Here is an 11,394-nt window from a genome sequence, read left to right as displayed (position 1 = left end):
GAAACTGTATTCCTAAATTTATTATTCCTATTTTCTTTCTGACCCTGCTCTCTCTTTTCTGTGTGTAATTTGCTCATATGTTTTGAGTTAATTTCAAAATATTCTGAGTTGGAAGGGTCCCACAAGTATCATTGAGTTCAACTCTTAAATGAATGGCCTGTACATGGATCAAACCCATGACCTTGGTGTTATAAATAAGTTGGCTTTAACAAACTGAGCTAATCTCAGGATCATTTTAAGCTGTTAATCAAAGGAGACATGCATCTGCAAATACACAGTATCTGAGGCACTAAAGAGAGAGTCTGGGGTCTGGGCCCCGGAAGTCCACTGGATTCAGCTTCTAATTTATGCATTTATTCAGTGAAGGTATTACAGAGTTGGGACCCAGGAACTGCATGATTTGACAGTGTAGGTAAATCTGTTGTGGCCATAAAGCTGCTAATCAAAACCTGACTCTAAACTTGCCATTTAGAAGCTCAGAAGGAGTACCTACACAGCCCCTCAGTTACAGTACATATGTTCCAGAAAATAATGGCACATATTTTATAGCAATAATCTGTTTCCCTAGAAAAGGAATTGTTGAAATGAGATATTGATCTGCTAAGGAGAAGCTATCCAAATGAAGAACGCTGCTCATTCTCTTTGAAATAAAAATATGACAGATCTTGTAGCAATCTTTCTCAATAATTTACAGCAGTTCTACTCCATTTGAAAACTCTAATAATAAATTAATCATGTTTAAGATGCAAAGGACTGTTTTTGACTGATGCATGTCTTTAGTAGTCCACTGCCAGAAACCATGTGGGAATTGGTCTCTACAAAGAGTGTTCCCAATCCACTTGTGTTGGGACTGTGTTTTTTGTTGATATTTGTTGGGTTAAAGCCTGTAGCATAAATCCTATAGGGTTCAGATACATCAGAAACAGACTGCTTGCGCAGTAGACTACAAAAACATTGGATTCTTTAGAACTATTCAGGGGCACAGTCTTCTTTTGACTATTCTGAATTTTGAGGGAAAAACTATGGTAGTATTAGGCTGAGGGGAAAAAAAAAGTGATTTTATGAAAATCTTAAGTTGTTAAACTTTCACACACTGCAAAATTTTATTTCTACTCTGTTCCATCTCATCTGGTTTACAATTATGTGATCCAAGATTCAATGACTATTGTAAATAAATTTTATTAACTTAAATAAACTTTTGGTCTGGCTTAAGAGTCCGGTGATGTCTGTAGTGAAACATTTTTTTTCGAATTAATAAAACAGACACATGGTCTCAATTTTTATTATAGATTTTCTATTATAGTTTCTATTATAATTTTCATCTTATGTATCATAAAGTTTTAATGTATTTCTTTACTCCAAATTGATATTAAAAAAAAAAACCTCTCAAAATTAGAATGGAAAGTTCTATTTAGTTTGTTCAAAATATGTTTATAATTGTTTGTAACGTCCTATACAATAAATAAAAAAGAAAACAAATCAGCTTGAAGTTTCTGAAAATAAAAAGTACTGCCTTCTTATCAATCGTAAAGTTCTTTATTCTATTTAAAGTCAAGTAGTCCTATGAGATATATTGTAGTAACATTTTCTGGTCATCAGAAAGGTGATCAATAATTAATTGCATTGTAAATAAGATCCATGGTTGCTGGCTTAACAGGATTTGTTATTAAAAAATAAAATCTTAAAATGTCTTTATGACAATTAAATTATGTTTCTTCTTGCACTTGGTAGTGCAAGAGGATAAAATGCTGTAAAATTCAAAATAAATGTTCTAATATGTATTTCATGTAACATTTTTGAAGTAACAACTTATTCTGTTTTTATTTTAAAAATCAATTTTAAGCAAAAAGAGGGCAAAATATACCATATAAGACTGTAATATTGTAGTGTTCTGCCCTCTAGGTCTTCTCGTAAATTATGGCACCTGACAACTTCTTCATGTAAAACAAATATGTATTTTAGGTTTTGACAAAGATGGAATCAAAATGATTAAAGCCTCCTTCTTTAAAAAAGCCTTAAGCATAACTCAAAGTACAAATATTTCTGACTACAGGACAGAAAACAATAGGTTTACAATGGTGATTGACATTGAATTTAATTTTCTTTTGTGACTTATGACATGCTACTACTCACTTGACAAAACACTTCGACATGCCTTATTTCTCCATTTTTCATTACTCCATTAACCTCTACATAGATGGGCCTTTACTGTAACCCTTTCGTTTGCCTAAAGTCTGACTGAAGTCTCGTAGTTCTGATTAGCTCATTCCTACAAATTTCTTATTTGTCTAGCTCATTTTAAATGACAAATCCATAAACTCTTTGCATGAAAATAATATTCTGACATGGTGAATATTTCAGAAGTATAAATTTACCAGATTTAAGCATGAAACTTCACAGTTTCATTAGTACACACTCTGGCAATGTTGTTAAAATTCACCATGAAGCTAGGATTTTGCTATTACTAATAAAAAACATCAGGCATTATATAATATACAAAGCGCTGGGACTCAGGGCTTTCAGAGCTTGTATAAGTCTCAGTTTTAACAATTATAGTTGTTATAGTAGTTAAGTGACTATTCGCTGACCTACTGTAGCTCCAAGTTGCTGAACAACAAACATAGTAACAGTCTGACAAAACTGGATGGCCCCTTTTGTAAAAAGCAATTGACCTCTTTGTCAAACAAGGTTGGAGAAGGCAGTTGTGCAAATTCCAGACACCAGCTGGGAACCAAGGAGAAGTTTGTGACAAGAAGGAAAATGTCTCGTCACAACTTCCCACCCTTTCTTTTCTTTCCAAAGACTGAGAAGTATCAGCCTCAGATACAAGGTTCAGGGAAAGGGTATGCATAATATCTAAGAAAAATTGTACACTGCTTAACAGTTCTATCTGGAATACTGCATTTTCAGTAGAATTAGATAATTTGAAATATTACACTTTTGAAACTGCAGTTGGACTAAAAACAAATACTTTGCTTTGCAAATACAATAAGTTTAATTTGTCTTGTAAAAAGATTTTGAGTGAGATGTACTTAAAGGTGTGATGAGTAGGAACTTAATTCAGTTTCCCACTTAACCATTAGAGACATCAGAGATGCCTGAGGATTTAAGATGTCCATATATGACCGAGAATTGTGAGAGTAGAAGAAAGACACTGGGAGGGATGGAAAATACTTCTAGACAAATTAATCAAAACTTTTTGTGAAAGTTGTGGGTCGATTTGACTATTCCTACAGTTTTTGACACATAAAAAAAGGTAAAATCCCCCTGGTTCACTTCCTATCTCAGTTAGGGTCTCTTGATCCATGTGTCAGGAAGTTCTGGGATCCTGGGAACTTTCTGACATATTTTAGGAATAATTTAGAAACACATTCCTCCGAAGGAATGTAGGATATACACCTTGAATGAAATAAAATGTCCCTGCGAAAACATTGAAAATTTACATAGAATTTACATTATTTTGCCTATCTTCAAGTAGCAGTGCTCTGTGTACAGGCAGGCTCTCACTAAATGTCTTGACAGTTGCAGATTGTCTGCTGAATTGCCTAACTTACTATATATCCAAGGTAGGAAGGCTGCACAGTGGGACCTATAAACTAGATTCTGCATTCCTAAATACTGAGTAGTCCAACTCCATTTATTACAACTAACCACTCACAATGGTGATGCCACCTGTAAGACTCCTTATTTAAAGTTCAAAGAGGCAATGCAAATACTTTCTGAAAACTTGGAGAATCTTGAAGTAGTTCACCGTATCTAAAGGTGTTAAATACAGCAATATACAGTCATAACATCATAGAATCTTAGGATCATAGAATTTTTTAAGTTGGAATAAATTTTTAATATAATTGAGTTAAACTGTTAAACTAGCACTGCAAAATCCATCACTAAATCTCATTTCTAAGTACATCTACACATTTTTTAAATAGTTCCATATATTGTGACTCAACTACTTCCTTGGTTAGCCTGTTCCAGTGTTGGGCAACCCTTTCTGTGAAGAAGTTTTCCCTATTATCCAATCTCACCTCCCTTAGTGCAACTTGAGGCCATTTCCTCTTGTCACTTATTACTTGGAAGAACAGACAACACCCACAGCATCCTTTGAGGTAGCTGAAGAGAATTATAGAATCATAGAATTATAGAATCAGTCAGATTGGAAAAGACCTCTGAGATCAAGTCCAACCCTTGATCCACTACTACAGTGGTTATTAGACTATGGCACTAAGTGCCACATCCAGTCTCAAGAGCAATAAGGTCTCCTCTCAGCCTCCTTTTCTCCAGTCTGAACAACCTCAGCTCACTCAGTCTTGCCTTGTGAGAATTTCTGTATAAAATTTTGCCTGTCTGAGAACAGTAATATATTGCAGATGAGAGCATGATAGCAGACCACATGCTATTTCCAATGACCTAAATAAATTTTCTCATATTAAAATTAATAAATTATGTAAGAAGTCTTAAAGAAAAGAAAATAATTTTCCAAGAAAGAAAGAAAAGAATAGCTGTATGAGGATAGCACCGGAAGATTGAAGAATGACTGAAGATTGATTGCTAGGAATAAGTTTGTTTCAGGCATTTGGAACATGTTGCAATTATTAGATATGTATACTGTAAGGCACTAGAGGGATCCATCAACTTCATCAGAGCACACTGTATAAAGTCAAGTGTATTTTGTTTGCATCTTTGGTTTTGCAGTGTTTAAATTATCCCTGCTACATAAATAGAGGATCAGGCATTAAATCTGAGAAGAACAGGTAGACAGTGCCTGATACAGAATAAAACCTGCTCCTGCAGAGTTTTCTTGTCAAAATTTGAGCAGACCTGAATCAGCAAAGTGAGTTTGTACTAAATCTGTGTTGCATCATGTGGCCTTATACACAGATACTTCTACATAGCTATTTCTCCTTTGAAAATGAAGAAGATACCTGAGTTTTTTTGTACTGCACAATTAATTAAGCTTCAGAAGGAGTTATGATTTACTGATGGAGATTTGCTAAAAATGTTGAGGATTGTACCTTTTCATTCGATATGGCTATAACAGTTTATCTTGCATCTGATCAACTATATCACCTTTAATCCTTTAGCAAAATAAGAGCGAAATTGGGTACTGGATTGGTGCTACACCTAACTAACTTCTCAGGGCTATTCTTGTCAGGACCTATCTAGATCTCTTCTATAATTCTATCATAAACAAATGCTGTGAAAACAATAAAGCTTGCTATCACTGCCTCAGAAGGAAAAATACAGGACTTCACTGGGATGAGATTTTTAAAACGTCAGAAAAATGTCAATACAATAAAGTATGTGCGTTTTGATTAAACATTGCTGTATTGTGTAAAAGACAAATAGATTTTTGAAACCCCTTATTATCATGCGTTTTGCAAGTTGAAATGTTAAAATTCTGTTGAAAAGTTGAAGATATTGATTAGACAGAGTGATTAAATGGAAGTTGACAAGATCATGTATCATGTGAATGGTTTCTCTGTAATTAGGGTTGTGTAAAAAGTGATACATTATACTTTATATTCATCATTAATTTTTTGAAGAACCCATACCCACATTGGTTTGAAAGCAATTGAGTTAATAAAACAAATGAATGGTTTTTTAGATCAGTTATAGAATAACTGCTTATTTTATTTTCTTAAATTCTATTCATTATTTCTTCTCTTTTCTCCTTCTGGAATGTAATTTTAAAGCTCAATATTTACGAGAATCCAGAATGTCTCTATTTGGAAAAATGAGCTGATTGCTGAGGCAAGTGGCTCCAGTGCGAGCACTATGGGCAAAGGAGTGCTCTAGTGCAGTGCATGTGGGTGTTTCACATTCCAAGAGAACCTCAGAAGAGTTGCTGTGAGCCCTCAGCTTTTGAGACAATGACTGATGGGACCTGGGCAGGGCAAGGACTAAGGGTGGCCAATCCGTCCTCCTCCAATAATGGAAATGCTTAGGGAGTCTTCAGGAAGAAATCAGTACCACTGCCAATAGAGCGGGCAAACAGAGCATGGCACAGCAGCAAGGAGATGGCAAGGCAGTTTGCATGGCAGCTGACATGGAAGGGCACTGAAACCCTGACAACTTTACCTGGGAGCAGTGGCATCTTCCTGACAGGAAGTCAAGAGTCCTAGAGAGATATACTACTGGAATCACACCCTATCTTCCCCGGGGCAGGCCCAACAGACAGACAGGTTGAATGATACAGAGATTTCCCTATACTGTCTGCACCTGACTGAACAGAATGACTGAAGGCATAAGAGGGTAATGGCCACAAATTCCTGCCTGGCACAGCTGGTGCATCTCCTTTATGACTGCCCCAACTTTCCTAGGTAGAAGGCTCTACAAGTGGAACCAAACAGGGATGAGCACAATGGTTCATCTAGATAGAAGTGTCTCCAAGGTTAAGTCAGTCTACACCCTGCATCAAAACTCCTTTCATAAGGGAAAAAAAAAAAAAGGATCATTGCCATAGGAGACTCTCTCCTGAGGGGAACAGAAGGTCCAATAGGCAGACTAGACCCACTTTTTAGGGAAGTCTGCTTCCTCTCCAGGGCCTGGATTAAAGATGTGAAGAAAAAACTTCCTACCCTGATACAGCCTTCAGATCACTGTCCATTACTGGTTTTTCAGGTAGGAAGCAATGAGGTTGCAATAAGCCCTGAGTCATCAAGAAAGACCTCAGGGCCTTTGGTTAAGGGATCAGGAGAGCAAGCAGTGTTCTCCTTTATCCTTCCAGTTACAGGGAACAATGAGGGAAGAAACAGGAAGAGCCAGTAGATCAATAGCCTTGTCCAAGCCTGGTGTCAATAGCAGAATTTTAGGGTTCTTTTTCACTTGTTACACCTCAGTTTACATGACACAAGGCTTGCTCGTGACAGATGGGGTACACCTATTCAGAAAGGTGAAAAAATATCTTTTCACAGGAGTTAGGAGGTCTCATTGAAAGAACTTCAAATTAGATTTGAAGGGGATAAAATCAGACTTGCTAGAGATAAGTTTGGGACAGCACATCAATGTTTGGTATGCTAGCACAGACCTGTCGTCTGCTGTCTCAGTGGAGAGACACAAGGGTTAGTTATACATGATAAAAACCATGAAAACACCTGAGAATGGTGTTGTAGGAATTAGAGTTTCTGCCACACCACAAAGGGTGCCAGGATGAATAGTCCAAATGAAGTAAATCTCCACTAATATTTTCATCATGGGCAACAAACAGAAGAAGATGGAAGACATTGTGCAACAGGAAAAGTATGACATAGTTGCCCTCATGGAAATACAGTGGAATGTATTTCTTACACATCTGTAGTGCTGTGATGGATGGCTATAAACTCCTCAGAAGGGATAGGCAAGGAAAGAGAGGGGGTGAGGTAACCTTGAATGTTAGGGAGTGATTTTGACTGTCCAAAGCTTGATGATGGTGTTGAAGGATTATGGGTAAGAATCAGAAAGAGGGTCAACAACGCAGATATCACAGTGGGAGTCTGCTTGTAAAGATTTTACAAAGGGATCTGGACAGGCTGGATCTGTGTTTAGTTTTGGGTCCCTCACTACAGGAAAGACATTGAGGTGCTGATGCAAGTCCAGAGAAGTGCAACAAAGTTGATGAAGATTATAGAGCACTTACAAGGACAAGGAGCAGCTAACGGAGCTGGGGCTGTTTAGCCTGGAGAAAAGGAAGCTGAGGGGAGACCTTATCACTCTCTACAGCTACCTGAAAGGAGGTTGTAGCAAGATTAGGGTTGGTCTCTTTTGCAGAGTAGCAACTGATAGGAAAAGGGGAAACGGCCTCAAATAGTTTCAGTGGAAGTTTAAATTGGATATTAGGAAAAATTTCTTTACTTAAAAGGATTATCAAGCTAGGTTTACTGAATGCACTGCCAGGAAGTTGTTGACTCAACATCCCTAGATGTGGCACTTCAGAACATGGTTTACTAGTGAACTTGGCACTGGTTATGATTGAAACTGATGATGTTAAAGGGCTTTCTTTTCCATCCTAAATGATGTTATGATTCTATAACTGTTTGGAAATATTGCATTTTCCTTAATTGTATTTATGTTATGTGGTCTGTTTTTAATGATTTTAGAAATGTGCATGTTTCAAATTTTGAGTCTGCCTATGAAGTAATCAAAAATTACATGAAATTACAGAATTAAATACTTCTCTATTGCTGGTGTGATCAAATGATTATTTTAATTATTATTTGGAAAGTGAATTTCAGTTTTTGTATTTAGAAAGTTTTACCTGTAGACATTTCTTATTTCTTAAAACATTTTTGTAATTGAATAAGGACTTTTTTAATATGATAATAATTCTGAGAGTCAAATGGAACATATTCTAAATGAAATGTGCATTTTGCAATATTATCATTCCTTTTTTTCACCATATGTTTGCTGTGCAGTGAATCCTTCTGTGGGTAGGCACCAAAATTCTGCTTCATCACAATATTTGTACCTTTGTCACCTTATTATGGGGATGTAGGGGAAGTCCTAAGGCTCCTGTGCTGCCCTTCATGCCAGAGAGTACACTACAAATTATACAGTACTGGTAGACACAGCACTGGTACAACAGAAGGACTCTAGAAACTGTCTAGGGAACTGCACCATGGAACAGTAAGACAAAAGAAGCAGGAGCAGAAGATATGTATGAAATGAGAGGTGGGTAATCAAGCTTTTGGGAGTTACTGTTTCAAAGTATTACTGAAATTTCAGTACGTAAGAATTTTACAATACAACTGTTAGGTAACACCTGAAGAATATACTGAGAAGAAGATCAGTTAGATGACTTCAGGTGGGATCTACTTTAAGATTGTTTGGGGTTTTTTTAAATTTGTTCTCTAATTTTAACAATTCATCTTCATAGACAAAGCAAATTATAAGTACTTTGAATTATTATATATCATACCCTAATCCATGCCTCTAAGACAAATGATGTGATCTAGGAGCTAAGGTTGTTTTGCAACCTCCTTTCTTTTCCCCTGCCTCTAAACTTTCTCTCCTCTTGTTCTCCTGTCTATTATTTCCAGTGTGAAACACCTATTTCTCTTCTTTATAGGGAAAAAGAACTCTCATCAGATTCTGCTATTTCACTCCAAGTCATAACTGCAAAACCTTTTCTCTTATTTTTCTGTTTATTTATCTCCTTGCTTTTGCCCTTTGGCTTGTGTTCTGCTGCATTAGTGATTTTTACATTGAAGTTGGAAACATACTAGAACCAGCGTAGTTAAATAGTGAACATGCACATCAGAAATTGGAGAAATAGAGGGGACATGAAGGGACTATCTCTTTTCAGCTACTTGGAATTCATTTTGAGATAGATGAGGCTAGCTGTCTTTAATTTTCTTTTATAATTTTGATTATTTGTGTTTTATATTCTGACAGACACAATACAAAGTTACAGTGTGGAAAAAGAAAGCAAAAGTTATTTATCTAACCTCACCAAAATTTAAATTATTTCTTTGTTTTATCTCATTATGCGTGTACAGAACAAGCTTACACCACTAAAAGTTCAAAGCTCGTGGTCTTGAGGTTGTGCTGTGTATGTGGAATGCAATCCTGGTTAAAAATATCCATATATGATAGGCATTTGTGGCTTATCCATAAAAACATATAAAATGACATTTAATACTTCTATAAAATAGGGTGTAATCTGGCTTGAATATGTACATGGAAAGTCTAAGAACTTTATTATTTTATAAAATATATTATTTTATTTTGTCATGGAGTCTCCATCCTTTAAGGTACTCAGCACTTGAATAGACATAATTCTGAGCAACTAGCTTTAGCTGAAGTTGGATAAGAGGATCTAAGAGCCCTCTTTCCGCTTCACCATTCTGTGATTCTGTGATTTTATATTTACCTGAGTAACTGTTTCCCAGTTAAATAAATAAGTGCAATTGAAACATTTATGAACTGAAAATTTGGACCATGTTGGACTGATCAAGAGTGTTCATTCTTCATGTTTAAGTCTCCAAACTTGTCATCCATCTATTTCGTAATGGTTATACTTTAGTGGACTTCTACATCTGACTTTGAAATGAACAGAAATAGATAATCAGAATAGGTTTGCAAAAAGAAGTCCTATTTGTTGAGATCTGAGTCAGAGGCATGAATTATTTCTATCAAAATCTTTCAGGAACTGCAATGAAATAATTCATTGAACAACCTTAGACTACTTTTGGGGCTTTTTTGGGAGGTTACTTTTGTTTTTGTTCTACATATACATCTATATACACACACACAAATTTATTCATTACAGCATAAGAAATCTGTTCACTGTTGCAGCATATTGTGTTCCATCATTATCCCTCTAGACATCTTCATAAAGTTTAAAAAAAGAAACTTAAAAAGTGAAAAATGTGTAATTGCCCCTAAAAAACATGTGCTATATTTTTGTGCTCTGGCATGCTAATGTGGTCACATTACTTTTGGGTCACTTCCTCAGCCATACCTTATCCTTTAGTTCATTGGCTACCCTCCAAGTGCACAAACTGCTCCTAAACTCCTAATATTAAATATGTGGGTTCTGCTAAAGTAAAACTACTGACTTTATAAAATGGGCTTTTGATTAGTTCTTTTTCCTCAGCACTTCACTTGCGAGTGGATATTCAGCATATTTCTGTGTATAATTATACAGACAGACAATTCAAGGTTCACATTGTGCTTCAGTTCTACAGCTCTACATAATTACTTTCAATCTAAGAGTGCTGAAGGCCAATTAAAATGGACAATTACTGAGATTTTATTAGTTCAGTTACAGCTATGAAAGCTTTGAAACTTCCAAACTCTTGAAGAACTAAATATGCCTGAAGGTATCTTTAGAAACTTCCATGTAACTTAATTTATGATTTTGTCTTTTGTAAAATAAACATTTTATTTTAATTATATAATTAAGGGAACAATGCCATTGTCAAGAAAGCCGAGAGAATCAGCAAAAGAAGACTGTCTAGTAGGTGTTAGTTTTTCAGCACACTAAGGGGATTTCAAAAGTATCTATACATTGCGGGACATAAAAAGGAACCTTGAGTCAAGTGGTATTTAAAAACACAGGGTGAAATATAATTACCTGTACTATACAGATACATCAGTTTTCAAAAAGAGACCCTTCCAGGCGACACATTTACACATATGAAGTTACTGAGTAACTACAATCTGTGTAGCTTAGCATTTATTTTATTTCTAAACCCTGAGAGAGTTCCCAAATTAGGAACTTTGTCACCCATGTGCTTGAGAGGTCAGTCCAGGAGGATATTGGTGATCTTATATAATCATCAATATGAACATCCATGCAGCTCACCTGCTGCTTTACCTTTTTTGCAGCTGGTAGGCTTTTAAACTCTTTTAGTTTAAAACCCAATAAATGGCATAATTACCAATGGTTTCATCTTCATCTAGAAATCATGTTCT

This window comes from Empidonax traillii, unplaced genomic scaffold (assembly GCF_003031625.1).
Source record: "Empidonax traillii isolate 1590-97213 ecotype Southwest subspecies unplaced genomic scaffold, ASM303162v1 scaffold546:size877293, whole genome shotgun sequence".
Lineage (NCBI taxonomy): Eukaryota > Metazoa > Chordata > Aves > Passeriformes > Tyrannidae > Empidonax > Empidonax traillii.
Note: the sequence above shows the minus strand (reverse complement) of the source record.